The sequence below is a fragment of the Ctenopharyngodon idella genome, chromosome 6 (genome assembly GCF_019924925.1).
Source record: "Ctenopharyngodon idella isolate HZGC_01 chromosome 6, HZGC01, whole genome shotgun sequence".
NCBI classification, from domain to species: Eukaryota; Metazoa; Chordata; class Actinopteri; order Cypriniformes; family Xenocyprididae; genus Ctenopharyngodon; species Ctenopharyngodon idella.
In genome coordinates this window covers 21,911,576-21,927,837 of record NC_067225.1, presented here as the reverse complement: position 1 = coordinate 21,927,837, position 16,262 = coordinate 21,911,576, and the positions used below count along the sequence as shown (strand labels likewise).

The 16,262-nt window shown below is 36.4% G+C and overlaps 1 protein-coding gene and 1 long non-coding RNA gene across 3 annotated transcripts in view; one reads left to right on the top strand and one right to left on the bottom strand.

Annotated features, from left to right (window-relative positions):
- Positions 1-16,262, top strand: part of nos1apa (nitric oxide synthase 1 (neuronal) adaptor protein a) — a 115,020-nt gene that overhangs the window by 7,692 nt on the left and 91,066 nt on the right. The window lies entirely within an intron of this gene.
- Positions 1,297-2,364, bottom strand: LOC127514112 (uncharacterized). Its single transcript, XR_007930563.1, has 3 exons — positions 2,112-2,364; positions 1,942-1,958; positions 1,297-1,853 (listed from the first exon to the last, which is right to left on the bottom strand). It is a non-coding gene; the product is annotated as an uncharacterized LOC127514112 (long non-coding RNA).

The window sequence follows — 16,262 nt, the reverse complement described above, 5'->3', positions numbered from 1 at the left end:
GCCTACCTCGCTCATTCGCCGCAAATCCAAATGTTTCCACATTTGTAATGTAATTGGATGCGAAACTATTATTTATTATGTAAACTAGGCTTTGTACTTCACTTACGTTCCAATATCCACGTAAAAAAACATCATCCTTCACATGCACAGAAATGTGCTTGGCATAAAGAGCACAGTGGGGCGGTGCTCACGCTGAACGCCACAGATTCTACTACGGACTATTTCAAATGAGCAGCAGTGTAACTTTTTATATGTTTGGTTTTTTGGTTTTTTACTGTTTTTTATTTTGATAATGAATGATTAGCAGTGCTAGAACTGATGTGCGTGTGTGAGGCGTCTGCTCGATCACTTTTTTTTCTTTTTATTATTATTATTATAACAGTGGAAACAACTTAAAATACACTGTCATTTATAGTCAAGAGTAAGACATCATTCGAAACTGTAAGGGGTTTTGTAAACAAACAGGATACTGCTCTCTGCCGTCTCAGCTTCCTTTCAGTGAACTTATTTGTGGAGCGCGTCACAAAAATGAACCAAATCGCACAATATATATATTTTATTCTGTTTTTATTCTGTTTTACTCAGTTCACAGAAGCGCTGCAGGTGCGTGAGGTGTCGATGAATCCTCATGTTCTATTGTTTATGCTGCTATTTACGAAACCCCTGGAAAACAAATTTTGGTATTTTTAATGGGTCACAGACACTTATCCATTTCAATTTACAGTAATTTAATTTAATTCTAATTTAACAATCTTGTCGGTTAAAGAGTAATGATCGTTTAACAAGCGTCAGTTGTCGATCAGGAAAAAACCCTTAAATAAACATCCCTAGTCTAAAATCATTCTGCCAAGTAGCTTTGCCATGTGAATTATTGAGGAATTGGACAATTGTGGCATAAAGTGCTTATGCCAGTGAATGATCAGTGGGTCAGCAGTTACAAATCACTGCTCACAATGACTTGAATTTTCTCAGCCCCTTGGTGTTGCTTCTCAAAAATAGAAAGCTAAAAAATAGCTGATTCCAAAGCCTGTGGTTTGACGGGCCAGTTTTGGCTACCTTCATAGGCGAAAACAGCACAGTCAATGTTGGCTAAAGGCATACTGCATTAATATGCATTGTTTGTAAAAGGCAAATGAATTGCCTTTCTTCACTTGATAGATGTTAATTTATTAAACTTTCAGAAATTTGCCAAATATGTATGTGGATTTTTGCCAAGTGTTAATTGGTATTATCATTACACTTGATTCTGCATTAAGTCCTGACATGCTGTCATTAAATCAGGGGAAAGCCTTCTTTATGCTACTGAAGTAATGAGCCGGTAGTCAATATGTGAACACAATCACACCAGTGCACATTGTATTCTGTCTAAAGTCTTTCCAGACCTGTCATGTCAGACCCATTCTGTCTCTGTGGATGCAAATCATTTGCACTTGCTTTTAAAATAGTCTATTGAAGCATTAGTTGTCTGCAGTGCTAGAACTCTGTTTTAATAATTAGCCTAATGTTTTTTTTCCTATTCTTTGAGTCCTTCCTCCACTTTCATTGCTGGAGTCATTACTATGTTCCCATTGTCGTGGAGTGGAGAGAGGACCCAAACGCAAAGGTGCAGACAAATGAGGTTTATTCAGTCACAAAAGAAACTCGGGCAGTCTGCCGTTCACTGGTAGATAGAGTTGATGGTGGACGCAGAACTGGAGAACAACTCAGGAAAATACGATCAGGAAGCACAGGAAAATGTCCTCAGTCACAAGCAGAGACCTTGTACTCGCAGCAGACAGGTAGAGGTGAGCGAGCAGCCCTAGCCGAAACACTCTGCACCGCAGACAGCGTCCAAAAGGAAAACACCTGGTATCCTGGCAGCAGGATAATGTTGAAAACTGAAAGTTTAAATATGAAATGAATAAATTACCAATAACTGCAGCTCACGCTACTTCTGCTTACCATTGTGACGTCTCAAACTGTGGCATGTAGATGGAAACAGTCATTCAGAGAAAGAAAAGGAGAACAACATGTTCAGATATACAGTGATTTTCCAGAATAAAATATTTATGCTGCACTTTAACACAAGTTGATACAGGTTTTTGATGATGTCACATTATATTTTTTTTTACCATGTTTGCCATTGTGATGCTCAAACCGTGGCATGTAGTTGGAAAAAGTAAAGTAAAGAAAAACAGAGAAAAACATGTTCAGAAATACAGTGATTTTGACTATAAAACAAGTTAATAAAGTTTTTTTGAAGTATTAATATACAAAACATTCAGATTTGACTTGCCTTTTATTGCCATCACGTTTCACATTCACCATTGTGATGCTCCAACCATAGCATGTAGATGGAAAGAGTCATACAAAGAAAGAAACAAACAAAAACATGTTCAGAAATGGTGATTCCATTCATGTTGCAATTTAAAACAAGTTCAGTTTTGTATGTTTTCACATGGTCTTTCTTACCACATTTACAATCGGCTCAAACCATGTCATGTAGATGGAAAGAGTCATGCACAGAAAGAAACAAAGAACATTATTAGAAATACATTGATCTTCCAGAATAAAATGTTCATGCTGCACTTTAACACAAATACTAATACAGGTTTTTGATATACAAAACATTCAGATATGACTTGCCTTTTATTGCCGTCATGTGATTTTTCTTACTACGTTTACCATTGTGTCGGCTCAGACCGTGGCATGTAGATGGAAAGAGTCAAACAGTGAAGAACACGTTCAGAAATACGATTTTCCAGAATAAAAAAGATTCATGCTGCACTTTAAAACTAGTAAAAAAAATATTTTAGACTGTCACAGGATCTTTCTTACCAGGTTTACCATTGTGATGCTCAAACCGTGGCATGTAGATGGAAGGAGTCACAAAGAAAGAAACAAACAAGAACATGTTCAGAATTTTACTGTGATTTTGCACTTAAAAACATGAAAAGAGTTTTATGATGTATTCATATATAAAACATTCAGATTGGACTGACCTTTTGTTGTCGTCGGATGTGGCAGATCAAACCATGGCATGTAGTTGGAAAGATTTATGCAAATAAATAAATAGAACACGTTCAGAAATGCAGTGATTATCCAGAATAAAAGATTTATGCTGGATTTATTTAAGGAAATGGCTGTCTTCAGAAAAGTTTTGATAGCATTTTTTTTTTTGTCTTACCTCCATGTAATGCCTAATAACGCAGTGTTTACTGCTTTGTGTACAGCCGTTACCAGGGAAACGGTACTATTTCTTCTGTTCCATAAGCGCCACCTACTGTTAGAGAGTGGATTAGAGAATATTTAAGTATGAAAACGACGGCTCAAACCGTGGCATGTAGCTGGAAAGAACAACATGTTTAGATAACATGCGCGCCACCTACTGTTAGAGAGAGTGCATTTACATTTTCAGTCAGCTTGTCTGCTGTTTTTCTTCAGACCAATGCGAAAGTCTGACAGAATTTTTAATGCACTGTTGTAAATTTTAACTAGTTAATGAAAAATAAACAAGCTAATGTGAGTTCTAAAAATAAAGCATTTGAACAAGGTATCTAGAATTATTCACCGAGCACCTATAATCATTTATCATTTTGACCTTTTCTTAAAAATGTTTTAAAGGCTGAAATGTGAGTGTTATCATTTTATAAAACTTTTTTTTTTTTTTTTTGGCATAACTTAATTTGAACATGTAGTATGTTCATGTTAGTGTCATGTTTTGTAAGGGAAGGATGAAGTGAGGACTCAAATGCAGTTTTAATGGGTTTCTTTATTAATAATAAAATAAAACAAACTACCCTGTGGGGGAAAACATGATCAGCAGCTGGGTAGGGCAGGAACAGGCAAGGCACACAGGCAAGGCACACAGGCAACTCACCATGCGAACATTTGACAACGAACTGGCACAGGACTGAGAATAAATAGGAGAGGAAAGGAGGAGGGTAACAAGAGAGATGGGGCAAATAAACCAATAATCCGGTGATAAGAAGGGCGGGGTTAAGACAATATATTCAATATAAGACATTGGAGCATGTAGAAACAAACAAAACAAAGCCATGTGCTCACATAAAACCTGACACGAATACACAGCAATTTGAGAGCTCTCACAGACTGAGTGTCCACACAAAACATGACAACATGAAAACATGCGGTAAAAACACGAACCACGTGCTACATAGAACACGACAACACGAGCCAGTGCTACGGAAAGGAGAAGCAGACTTTTCCCTCCATTTTTTTTTTTTTTTTTTTTTTTACATCTGTCATGGCAACCTGACATTTTTTGATTCATGTCCTCATTGTGCTGGTTTTATGAGTAGATTGAAGCTTTTAATGTTTAGGTTAAACTGAGGCAATTGATTTGATGGTTGTTCATCATCTGAATAACGATGCCCATTATGGTTAACTGGCAATTGTGGTCATGCAGTGCTGGGATTGACATGCAGTTTATGCTGAAGTAGACTTATGGAGAGAAGCTGTGGGTTCGTTGTATTCAAGCTAGTTGGGTAAATTAGCTTTTTGCTTAGTTTAACCTTGAAAGGGTTGACAAGCATCTGTTATAGTACTAAATCAATCTCTTATGATCAAGACACCAGCAGTTGAAAGTTTCAATGCACCTACTCATTTTGTTTTCCATATTTTACAACAATAATAAAGTCATCAAAAATAAGAATAATACACATAAGAAGTATAGGCATATGAGGTAATAGATTGTTTTTATTTTATTCTCTTCAAAGTAGCCAGCTTGTACTATCTGGTCCAACTCATTCAATTAAAAATATTTTGATATTCATGTGCCATATTCTTTTTCCTGGAGCAGATAAGCCTTAAATCCACTTATGATTTCAGATATTATAAGTTGTCATAAGTACTTTTAAGTATTAATTGTAGATTATAGATTCAGTTTTTGTAGTTATCTGAGGCTCCATTACATATTATTATTACATAGTACATATAATAATACAATAATATTACACATAACTTTTTTTTTCCTTTTTTTTGATAGTTCACCCAAAAAATAATATCTTATAGTTAGGGATGCACCGATCCGATACTCGGGTATCGGCTCCGATACTGCCATTTTTGCCGGATCTGGTATCGACCGGATGGGACCGATCCAAATCCGATATTGTGCGTGTACTATTCTATTATTGTTAAGCTCCACAAAAGGCACAAAAACATTAAAAAGCACCATAAAGTTTCCGTGCACTATATTCCAAGTGTTCTGAAGCCATTCCATAGTTTAATTTGAGGTACAGATAAATATTTAAGACGTTAAATTAAAGTTCAAGTAAATGCCTTCCTCCGCTGCGGCTGTCAGTCATTCTCCATTCAGCATTCAAACTGCGTGTCGCATTCGGTTACGACAGTCAACACAATGAAACTCTCTCCAAGATGAATCAATGTTTCTATTATTATACTTGATCTGTAGACAAAGATACCGGTAATACAATACGCATCAATATATCTTCACTTTATGCTTTGAACTTTCCAATGCGGAGGGCTGCCGCTGCGCGCTGTGACTCCATGATGCTTCAAGCGCATCGTTCTGCACACATGATGCGCATAAGCGCTTTGTGCCGCTCTGTATGGGAGCTGTTCATTTTATAATACTTTTGCGCAATGAAAGATTGTTAATAGCATTTTTTGTTCTGTCCTATCTATCATATGTTGCTGCCTCATTAAAAAAAACAAAAAAACTCCGCTATAAATTTAAAAGAATTGTCTTTTAATTTTATAGTAGCCTATAGCCTATATTTACATATAAATATATTTAGTTTGTCATGTATCAAACATTCATGAAAAGCAAGCCATGAGTCATGGATGAAAGAGTCGGCTGGACTCCTGTTTATTTTGAATGTCTACCAAGCTAGTGAAGCTATTGGTTTATTTACAGTTGTTGCACTGATGCACAATTATTTAATAAATAATTCACTACATTTGTGTCTGTTTGTTATTTTGTTTTACAAAGTTAGGAAAGTAATGTTTAAGTCAAGCCTGATGCCTTGCACAAAAGAATGATCCCAGTTTCTTCCACACAGTGAGGCATACAGTGTATTAGGTAGTTTAGCACTTTTTTTATTATTACTTGAATATTGGATCGATATCGGTATCGGCTGATACTGAATCCCAGGTATCGGAATCGGTATCGGAAGCGAAAAAGGCGGATTGGTGCATCCCTACTTATAGTATTTTCCACAGAAGAAAGCCATACAGCTTTGGAACTAGTTTTGTTGTTGTTGTTGTTGTTGTTGTTTTGTTTTTTTGTTTGTTTTTTGGGTGTGAGCTATCCCTATAAAAATGTCACATTTAATATAAAAGATCACTTTAATTAGCTCTAAATAATAAACTTGGAAGTCGATTGAAAAAAGAATAGTAGCATGAACATCCTTTGTGTTTAAGCAGGTAATGAAATTGGCAGATGCTCTGTGATTTATCACATACTGGTGGCATGAAACCGTAACCACCCTCCATTCGCGCTGCCCAGCCCCCAAATCATATGCTCATACAGCACTCGTAGAGGGCTGGAGTATATGAGCCATGGCAGGAAAGCTTGACGGGAGAAAGGAAGTTAAAGAACAATGAGACAAACCTCACTGAGATGAGGGATGGTGTGTACATGTACCTACAGCACTGGCCTGGGATGATTATATCAGTGCTTTGGCCAAAACATCAGGCCTGTCAGGAAGGAAGGAAGGGGATCCACAGTTGGTCCACGCTTTGCTTGTGTATAGTTACACCAACAATAGCAACTTTAGTACCATTTACAGTACTAAGGACCACACCTGTATGTCAAATACCAGGCACAAGGAAGTGGTTTGGTTGGTGTACAAAAGATTATAATGTTGATAGTTAACATTTGCAGTTATTGAATTATATTCTATTATAACATGTTATTCCCTTTCATCTGTATCCATAACTTGCATTCCAGCAAAGTCTAAAGGCTGTGTCTTTCTCTCCAGTTATGTACTGAGACTGTACCAAGTACAGTGTGCACTGAAGCTGAAACAATTTGCCCTCTCAGAGTAATTGGTTGAAATGAGGGATTACTGCCCTGCCAGAACTTATTGCATGTCATCTGGAAAGGTAGACAGCCTTGCTGACCCCTCAGGGTATGTGTCTACATTTAAGCGTCTCAATAGGCAAGGAAATTACAGGCACCTCTGCCAGTTCAGGAAATAACACGACCTGTACATTTTAATGATGAGAAGCTCCTCAGTTCTGTGACACTCGAGGGCCAGTGGTTAGCCAGTAATTGGTGTCATTTGCACAGCCTTAAATAAAAGTCAGCCCAAAATGAAAATATTATAATTTCCTAACCTTCATGCAATTTATTTATTCCTGTGATGGCAAAGCTTAATTTTCAGCAGCCATTACTCCATTGTTACATGATCCTTCAGAAATTATTATAATATGCTGATTTGGTGCTCAGGACGCATTTCTTATTCAGTGTTGGAAACGGTTGTCACCATCACCATCTACTTGGACAGAGCTTGGATTTTCTGCCCAATATCTTCATTTGTGTTAAAAGAAGAAAGAAAATATGCAATTGGAATGAATTGAGGATGAGTAAATGAGTTTTTATTTTTGTGAACATGTGATCTGCAATAGTAATGTAATCATCCTCTGTTACACTTGGTCTCATTCTTGTAATTGCTTTTTTTTTTTTTTTTTTTTTTTTTTGCTGTTTTTTTTTTTGTGAATATTTTCCTCCCATAAGCAAGCAGAGAAGGACATTTTTTTGCAAGCAGTGTAACGAAACGAGCACAAGCCGCATAGTCTCTTTTATTGCCATGGCGGATTCAGCCTTACACGCTCCTTCTGGTGTTCCTCAAATGCTAATTGATTAGATGCTTCAATAAAAGTCTCTAAGCCACAATCCAGTGTAATGTCTTGCTAAGGCCACACTTATTACAATGATATGGGCTTGGTGTTTAACATTGATCTTAAGTTAATTGGGGAGAATGGCAATGTGACCTATGGCTTTCAACCATCGCTATGATTAATGCCTCCATAATCTCCCACTGGCATATGCTTTCTGCACCAATAGCCCCATTTACTTATAATTATTTACAGTTTCCTCATGCTTGACTTAAAATGATGATAAAATCAGTGAAACACATCTTGACACAATTTTAAAAACCACACTGACGTTGTATTTGAAACTATTATACTTGTGTCAAATTGAAATGAGTGCTCGAAGGTCTCTAACTAGGTTTCAGAGCTATGCAATTAGGGTTGATAAAATAATTTTTTGTGAAAATTATTCCTGCTCTGGGAAGACAAATATATTTTGTGTTGCAGAAAAAAGGTAAGTTTTCCCCCCTCATTGTGGCATAAATATTTCTTGGGAGACTTCGCGTTCTGGAGCCAGAGCCTGTTCTCGGCCAGGCGAACTGGAGCCTGTCGCAAATTGGCAGCGTGTGTCCACAGACTTGAGGAATGTTGCTATGTGTTGTTTACCTGCATAGTCAGTCTAAAAAAACAAAACAAACATTGCATGTCCCAGTGTTTGTGCAGGCAGTGCGACAGTTCTGTTTTGCTGTTTACAGTACCAGGAGAGATTTCTAGTGAGCTGGCAGTTTACACAGAAGTACTCTTATCTGTACTTTTCACAGGTAAATTGAAACCATTGATTCACTTGCTCTCTCACACGCTGGGTCTCCCTCGTGAGCATAATTTTATATATTTAGATATAAAGAGCAATATAGTCTAATGTTATTAGCTTGCTCAACGGCAGCACTTCTTTTTGGCCCGGAACCAGCTTTTCTGCAGTGGAAATGCGTGGAATGGTTCGAGAATGGACACAGGCCAGGAACCCGCACCGGAACCGTGTCAATGGAAAAGGGGTATCTGAGGGCAGTGTTTGCTCGCTGGCTGCCAAATAAGCTTAAATAAGCAGGGGCCTTTGCAAAAAAAAAAAAAAAAAAAAAAAGGCTGTGATCAGACAATGAAATCTCTTTGCTGTGATTTCAGCCTCTGCTGTCTTTGAACTTTCCTTCAGTGTGGATTAAGCTGGATAGTTATTTTATTAACTTCAAACACACTCGAACTACAATCTAAAACTAATTTCTCAGAACTATGTAGCATGTCATTTAGCCAATTAAAGCAAGTTTTATGAGTTTTGTACTATTTCTGCACTTTTGATAAGGCCATAGATGTAACAATACCCAGCCATTGGTTTGATTATCATTATCTCTCCCTCTTTGTTCGAAGTACTGTAACAGTGAATTTGAAAATTGCTCAAAGATAAGTCTGTTTTTGAATTTGGCCACTTAAAAAGTTGATTTCCATCTCCTGCTGAGCCTATTAATACAGAAAAGTTTTAATAGAAAATAATTTTTTAGTATTTTATTTATTTAAATCTGCCAAAGACTTATTTTATTATTATTCATTATTAATAGGAAATGCAATTATTTATTGAAGAGCCTACAGCTGTCTTTTTTTCACACACACGAACATGCCCCGTAACAGTTTGTGTTGAGGAAAAGATGAAATATAGTTGCAATAAACGTGTTTTTAGTTTTTAGTTTTGAACCCGACTGGACCCGGACGTAAATTGCATTGACAGCAAATGGCAAATTTACTTACTTATTATTACTTTATAATATTGCCTGCCCAATGGATACAACTTATTTCTGAGTTCGGCTTTCAATTGTGACCAGTGGATTGTAAAAATAAACATGATAACTCAATAAAAATTTAATTAATTGATAACCTAATAGAGTCGTCAAAAGTACCAACTTCGGTACCAAGTTGGTACTGAAATTTTAAAAATGTGACTGAGTGCTGTTCAGCAGATCCGTAAACACCTCTGTTTGGCCATTGTGTTCACAGCTCATCGGATATGTCTGTGATTGGCTACAATGATCAAACGCACGGGAGCGTTTGAAAGCACACGGAAGTGTTTGAATTTGAAAGCGGGAGCAGGAGCATTTGAAAGCAGGCGTCTATCAGCTTTCAAATGCTCCTGTGTATATCTGTGTAAGCGTTTGGTGAAGAACGTCATTGATGACTATTTACAATGTTTTTGAAGTGTTGATCATTGAAGCCAATCACAGACATGTCTGATAAGCCGTGAACACAACAGCCAAACAGAGGTGTTTGCGAATCCGCTCAACAGCGCTCAAAGCGTCACATTTTTAAAATTTCAGTACCGATTGGTACCGAAGTCTGTACTTTTGGCAACTCTACAGTCTAATAAATCATGGATTCACTAGTGTTGTCTGCAACTCTATTTACCTCATCTCCGGCAAAGGGCTTCTGCACACAAAAAAGAAAAGCCCTGCATGAGCACGCAAACTCGCATGTAAAGAAGAAATGGTTGGAGAAGATGTCTTCATGCTTTGTCATTTATACCAAAGTTACAAAAGAACCACATGAATGAATGTATGAATCCAGTTCAAAAGCTTCAACACGAAAAGAAAACTAAAATAGTTTACCTTATAGGGAAAATAACATAGGACTACTGCGATGTTCTTCCAACAAGTAAAATAAATCACAAAGCCATACATTTTTTTCATAAACAATCTTCTCTATACAGAATTTAATTTTCAAATAGAGTAGGAGTCATAAATCAACTATTACTATAAACTATTAGGCTAGAAGTCTTCACGGGTCCACTTGGATCCGAAAACACGAGGTCCGGGTCCAAAACTTCAACGAGTGGCTTTTTCTGATGAATCTCATAGCTAGACGATGAATTTTGTGTGCGAGGTTACAAACGTTTATTCCTTTTCTATGTGCGTTTCTCAAAAAATGCACCTAACACGAACGCACAAGTACGCGCTGAAGTGCTGAAATGTCAATCACTCATCACTAGCTATGTTTCCATCCGCCTATTTTTATGCGCATTTTAGGATATTGCATAAAAAATGCTGGATGGAAACGCCAAGATGAGCATAAATTCTAAAAATTCTGAAATGAGTAGGATAATTTTTTATGCGATTCGAAAACATGTGCATAAACTACGATGGAAACACTTTTACTGAATAAATTCCTTGATGCGCATCAAAAAAGACTTTGCGATGGCACGGCATAACTTGACCAACCAGCAGATCGATCTCGTTGCACAGCATCTGAAATGCTGTTTTAGTCATTCTTTAATGCCTGAGCAAAGTCTGTCATTAAAGTGGTTCAGTATAATTCCCTCCCAGAAGCGCCTCACACTAATGCGTTCACAAATACCTGCGTCTGAATGCAAGATAACATGACTGTGTTTATTGCGTTTCGTCTGTGTGCTCTGAGGCTCAAGTAATTTATTATACACAAACATTATTATATACAGTGGCTTCTACTGCAGCAACTTCCATTTTTCTTAGTGATATTTGGCTCCAGTTTATCAGGAAGTGACGAATTTGTTCTGTTCGACTCACTGGATGGAAACAGTGCTTTATTCGCAAATGTTTTATGCGATATTCCAAATTCGCAACTTTGGATCGAAACATAGCTACTGTAACTTTATTAAGTCCTATAACTTTTGGTGTAATGTTATTTACATGACCATAAGATGAGTAAAGTTTTATTTTTTGGGTCTTCTCGGGTCCATTCGGAAAAAGCACATTTATTTTAAATTACCTGAGACCCGAGGCCACTAATATCGAACCCGACCCGTGTCCGAGGCACTCGTTAAAGTTTTGGACCCGGACTTCGTGTTTTCGGATCCAAGTGGACCCGTGAAGACCTCTAGCCTAATAGTTAGTTTTTATTAATAGTTGATTTATGACTCATACTCTATTTGAAAATTAAATTCTGTATAGAGAAGATTGTTTATGAAAAAAATGTATGGCTTTGTGATTTATTTTACTTGTTGGAAGAACATCGCAGTAGTCCTATGTTATTTTCCCTATAAGTTATAACTATTTTAGTTTTCTTTTCGTGTTGAAGCTTTTGAACTGGATTCATACATTCATTCATGTGGTTCTTTTGTAACTTTGGTATAAATGACAAAGCATGAAGGCATCTTCTCCAACCATTTCTTCTCCTCTAGATAAATTTATGTTTTTTCCAGCAGTGTACTGTACATCTAGTGACCATTTATGAAGACCCACAAATGCGTACTTATGAACCTTATGTAAATGCAAATGTCCTCTTTATAAAGGTTTCTCTGTGTTTGATATTTTGTGACTACAGGGTTTAAGAGGTATTGAAATCTAGATGATTATAATGGGAAATGGGGAGTAACCATGGAAACCTCACAAAAGTCTGTAGAATAACAGTAGGAGTTACAGAGAACAGTGTGGAACAGCTCAAGCCTCTTTTGATTAACTCTCAAAGCAGAGACACATCATAACACTCGAGGAGAGCATTTATTCAGTAAATCTGAATGGTTTCCTCTGAAAGGGTCTTTATTCAACCGGACATGAAATACTCTCACATTCCAGAGTCACGGTGAAGTCTCTTGATCTTGAATTACGTGTATGTTTATTTGGTTTTCAATTAAAGCTTCTCACATGTTATAGCCACAAGTTTAGTATCGGTGTCAATGAAACTTAACTTAACTTTTGCTCATTTAGTACTATAAAGGCTTTGCTCGTTTTTTTCATAATCGACTGTTTCAGTGCCCTTCGAAGGAAACTGAGCTGAGCACTGAGCCTTACAGAAAATGTGCATATATTTAACATTCAGATAGCCGTAGCTTTTAACACAGGCTCAGTGTCAAGAGGGGCTGCTTCATCCGTTTGCAGCAGGATAAATCCTGCCTGCTGACTTCTTTGATACATTTACTCACTCACAGCATCGGGGGCATTGAAATGAGCTCCAATTACATGGCTTCCATTCAAAGGCTTGCATATCTTCATGCTTCGTCTGTTGTGCAGTGTCAGGGCTCTGTTTAGGAGAGAGGGAGACGAGGAGGACTGGATGACAGTATAACACCACTGGAGAATGTCTTTGTCAACTGCTAGCCTCTCAAAGGAGTTAATGGCCTCTTGGGGTTTTTCCAATAAAAGTTTGTTGTTCTAAACTCAATACAACAAGGTCCAGTTAAGTGAAATAATGTGAGCCAATCAGTGGCGTAACTTTGTTTTAAAGGAGTGTGTGTGGGGGGAGTTTCTAATACAATGCTATATCAGATATGTACAATAACATTTCCCACAAGAGAACGTTCCGCCACTGATAACAGTGGCAACGAACACTCAGCATTTCAAAAAACAACACATCGCCTTATTTAACACAAACGAATGTCAACTGGATATTTTTCATTTGCATTACATCCATGCAGTGCGACGTTCCAAAAAAGTGGTGGGGACAATATCGACATTGCGAAAAAGTGATGGGGACATGTCCCACCCACAAAATTATGTTTATGGGGCCAATGTTTAAATGTTAGCAGTGATTCGTCAATGATTTTCAACTTTAAATGTATTCAATTTAGGCTAAGATATAGAAACCTTTTTATTTATTTGTTGGTATAATTAGTAGAGTCTATATATATCTTTGTAAGTAAATATTTAGTTAGTGACTTAGGTACAAGTCTTACTTTCTTTTCTTCTTTTATTGTCTGAAATAAAATGATTTTATGTACAGATCATATGAATGCATTTATTAAAATCAATACTTTTTATTGTGTATTATATAAAAGCCTCTTACCATTTCATCACAACTAGCTTGTGATGTTTCTGCTGGTATAAACATTTAAGTGGATAGTTCACACAAAAATTTAAATTCTGTCATTTTTGCAACCTCTTGTAATTTCAAACCCATAAGACTTTCATTATTTGGATATTTATATTATTCACTCAACATTTTTCTCCATCCATTGAAAATCCAGATTTTTATGCATCAAAAAAATACAAAAATCTAAGTCTTCTGAAGAGACACGATCTAAAAGAAAAATGAGTGAAGTATCATAAAAACATAATTTTTTTGTGTGTGCCAAAAATTAACAAAAGTCTTATTGGTTTGGACTGACATAAGGATGTAAGTGTAATGACATAAGGATGTCAATATAAATGATGATGGAATTTTCATTTTTTGGGTGAACTATACCTTAAAATTGTCTTTTGTTTCTAATTATATGTTGTAGTGGGTTTCTGTTAAAAATTTTGTGTGGTTACTTAAACTTTCCAATTTTCCTGTTGCTGGAGTCTTCGAGCTTATGATTGTGTTACTGCACATTCTATTATGGCATGCATGCAGCTTTGATGCTTCCACTGCAGATATAAAGAACAAATTCAAGTGAATACACACCTGACCTTAGAACCTTTTCTGCGTGCATGCGTACACAACTTGTACGTAATCGTTTATGAATGAGGCTCATTTTCACATCCTTATATTTCTCTTACATCTATCTGTATCCGAGTGGAGTATGAGTGATTGGAGTGGAGGTTAGGCTCCTTCTCAATTACAAACAAATTATCTTGACGGAGTGTTTCTGATGAGGTTTTCAGTCTGCTATTATTGGCCGCTATTAACCAAGATTGAAATGTGAGATTACGTGCACCAAGATTAAACTGTTTGGGGATAAATATTCATTAGCTTTTTTTCTAATTGTTTATTTTTCCCAAGTAAATTAAATTAAGCACCACCTGGTCACCACTTCATTGCACTTCTTTTTTTTTTTTTTTTTCAGATGTTTTATAATTATTTGGGGCTTTAATTCATAAGAATAGCATATAGCATTCACAGCATTTCTCCAATTTGCACCAACCGTGCAATCTATTTGCAATGTGAAATTGCAAAATTTAATATTCGAAGCATCACCTTAAGTCATTTGAATTTCTGTAGTCTGCCATGTGTATACGTTGCCAAACCACGTGATGATGGCACCAGAATGTTACTCTCCTCATCTGTTTATATTTCATATAGAAGTGAAATCTTTCATTTTAACTCTTTTACAGATGTCTGTGCTGACTCTTTACTAAAATATTTAACAAGGCACTTTATCAGAAATCGCTCTCCATCCATTCTAAATGACACCATTTGATGTCTGCTCACATAGCCAGGAGTGCTATGTGGAAAAAAAGTGTCTTTTAGATAAAAGTTTTTGACCAAAAAACTCTTTCATATATTGGTCTCTGGAGAATATTTGTCATAGGGGAAAGTTGTTTGATTTGGCTATGACTTTTATTTATTTATTTTTTTATAGATGTTTGGCTTCGTTCCATTATTGATTTTTAAATGATGAATAATAACATTATTTTTAGGGTACTCTTCAGTCGTTCAGCAGCAATTTGCACAGATTCTGTCAGGGTTTTTTTATGCTTTCCATGTCATTCCATTCCATGTAAGTCAGTTGTTAGCTTTATATATATGATAAACACAAATTGTGGCATTTCTTTGTCTAACGGCATATTGATTGTTTTCACTGTCTGTTTGATCCAGGGGTCATTTGGATTTTAGCAGCCAAAGCTTTAACATGAAAGAAAGATTTCATCAAGGATTTTGTTCTGCCTTCATTGTGTTTCCTTCTGAGACCCTTTTGCTATATCTCTCTTTAAGAGAGATAAGCTTGCGAATGAGGCCGGTCAGCTTCAATAATAAAAATGCCAGTTTCTCTGAACCCAGAGGGAAGGGGAATGCTGTGGTCATCATTTTCATTCCCACAGCAGATCCCTGTGGTTTTCGTGGTTTTAAGTGTTGGATTTGATTTCACAGAAGAAATGCGCTGTAGTGTTGAAGGGCCCTTGCTAACTTTATGAATTGCAGTAAGCAGATTGCCAATAGCCATCCAGACTCCAAGCTAATAATGGCTGTGGAGACACTCTCAGCCTTTGTGCCGAAGGACAGATTTATTTATCCTGTCTTTTACCACTCAGCAACCATACAGCCATTGTCACAATACCAATTGGAAAATCATTTAAAACATTTACTTACTTTACATACTTACAAGGAATAATAGACAGCTGCAAGTTTATTGTGTGACATATGTTGTTCAGTCTGTTTTAGACTGCTATTATAACCAAGATTTTTGAGTTTGTTGTTTTTTATGATTATTAAATAGATGTATATGGGTCAATGACGTGACAAGTCTTTTTTTTTTTTTTTTTTTTTTTTGTCTAAAAGCCTTAATAATAATAAAAAAACAAAGATATGACATCCAAAGTGTGTAAGGTAGTACAACTAGATCTAGAGTCTTATCTACATATAAAGGTATTGAAAAGATTTTGAAGTGTCAAAAGGTCATCCAGTTTAACCGTCCCAAGGCCAATACAGCCATTTTATTTATGTATATATTTTTATTCTGGCATGATTTTATAACATCATATATCAACATAGTGCAAAATGGTATTAAATTTATGTGTAGAAGTCATTGCTTTGTTATGAGAAAGAATGTTCGG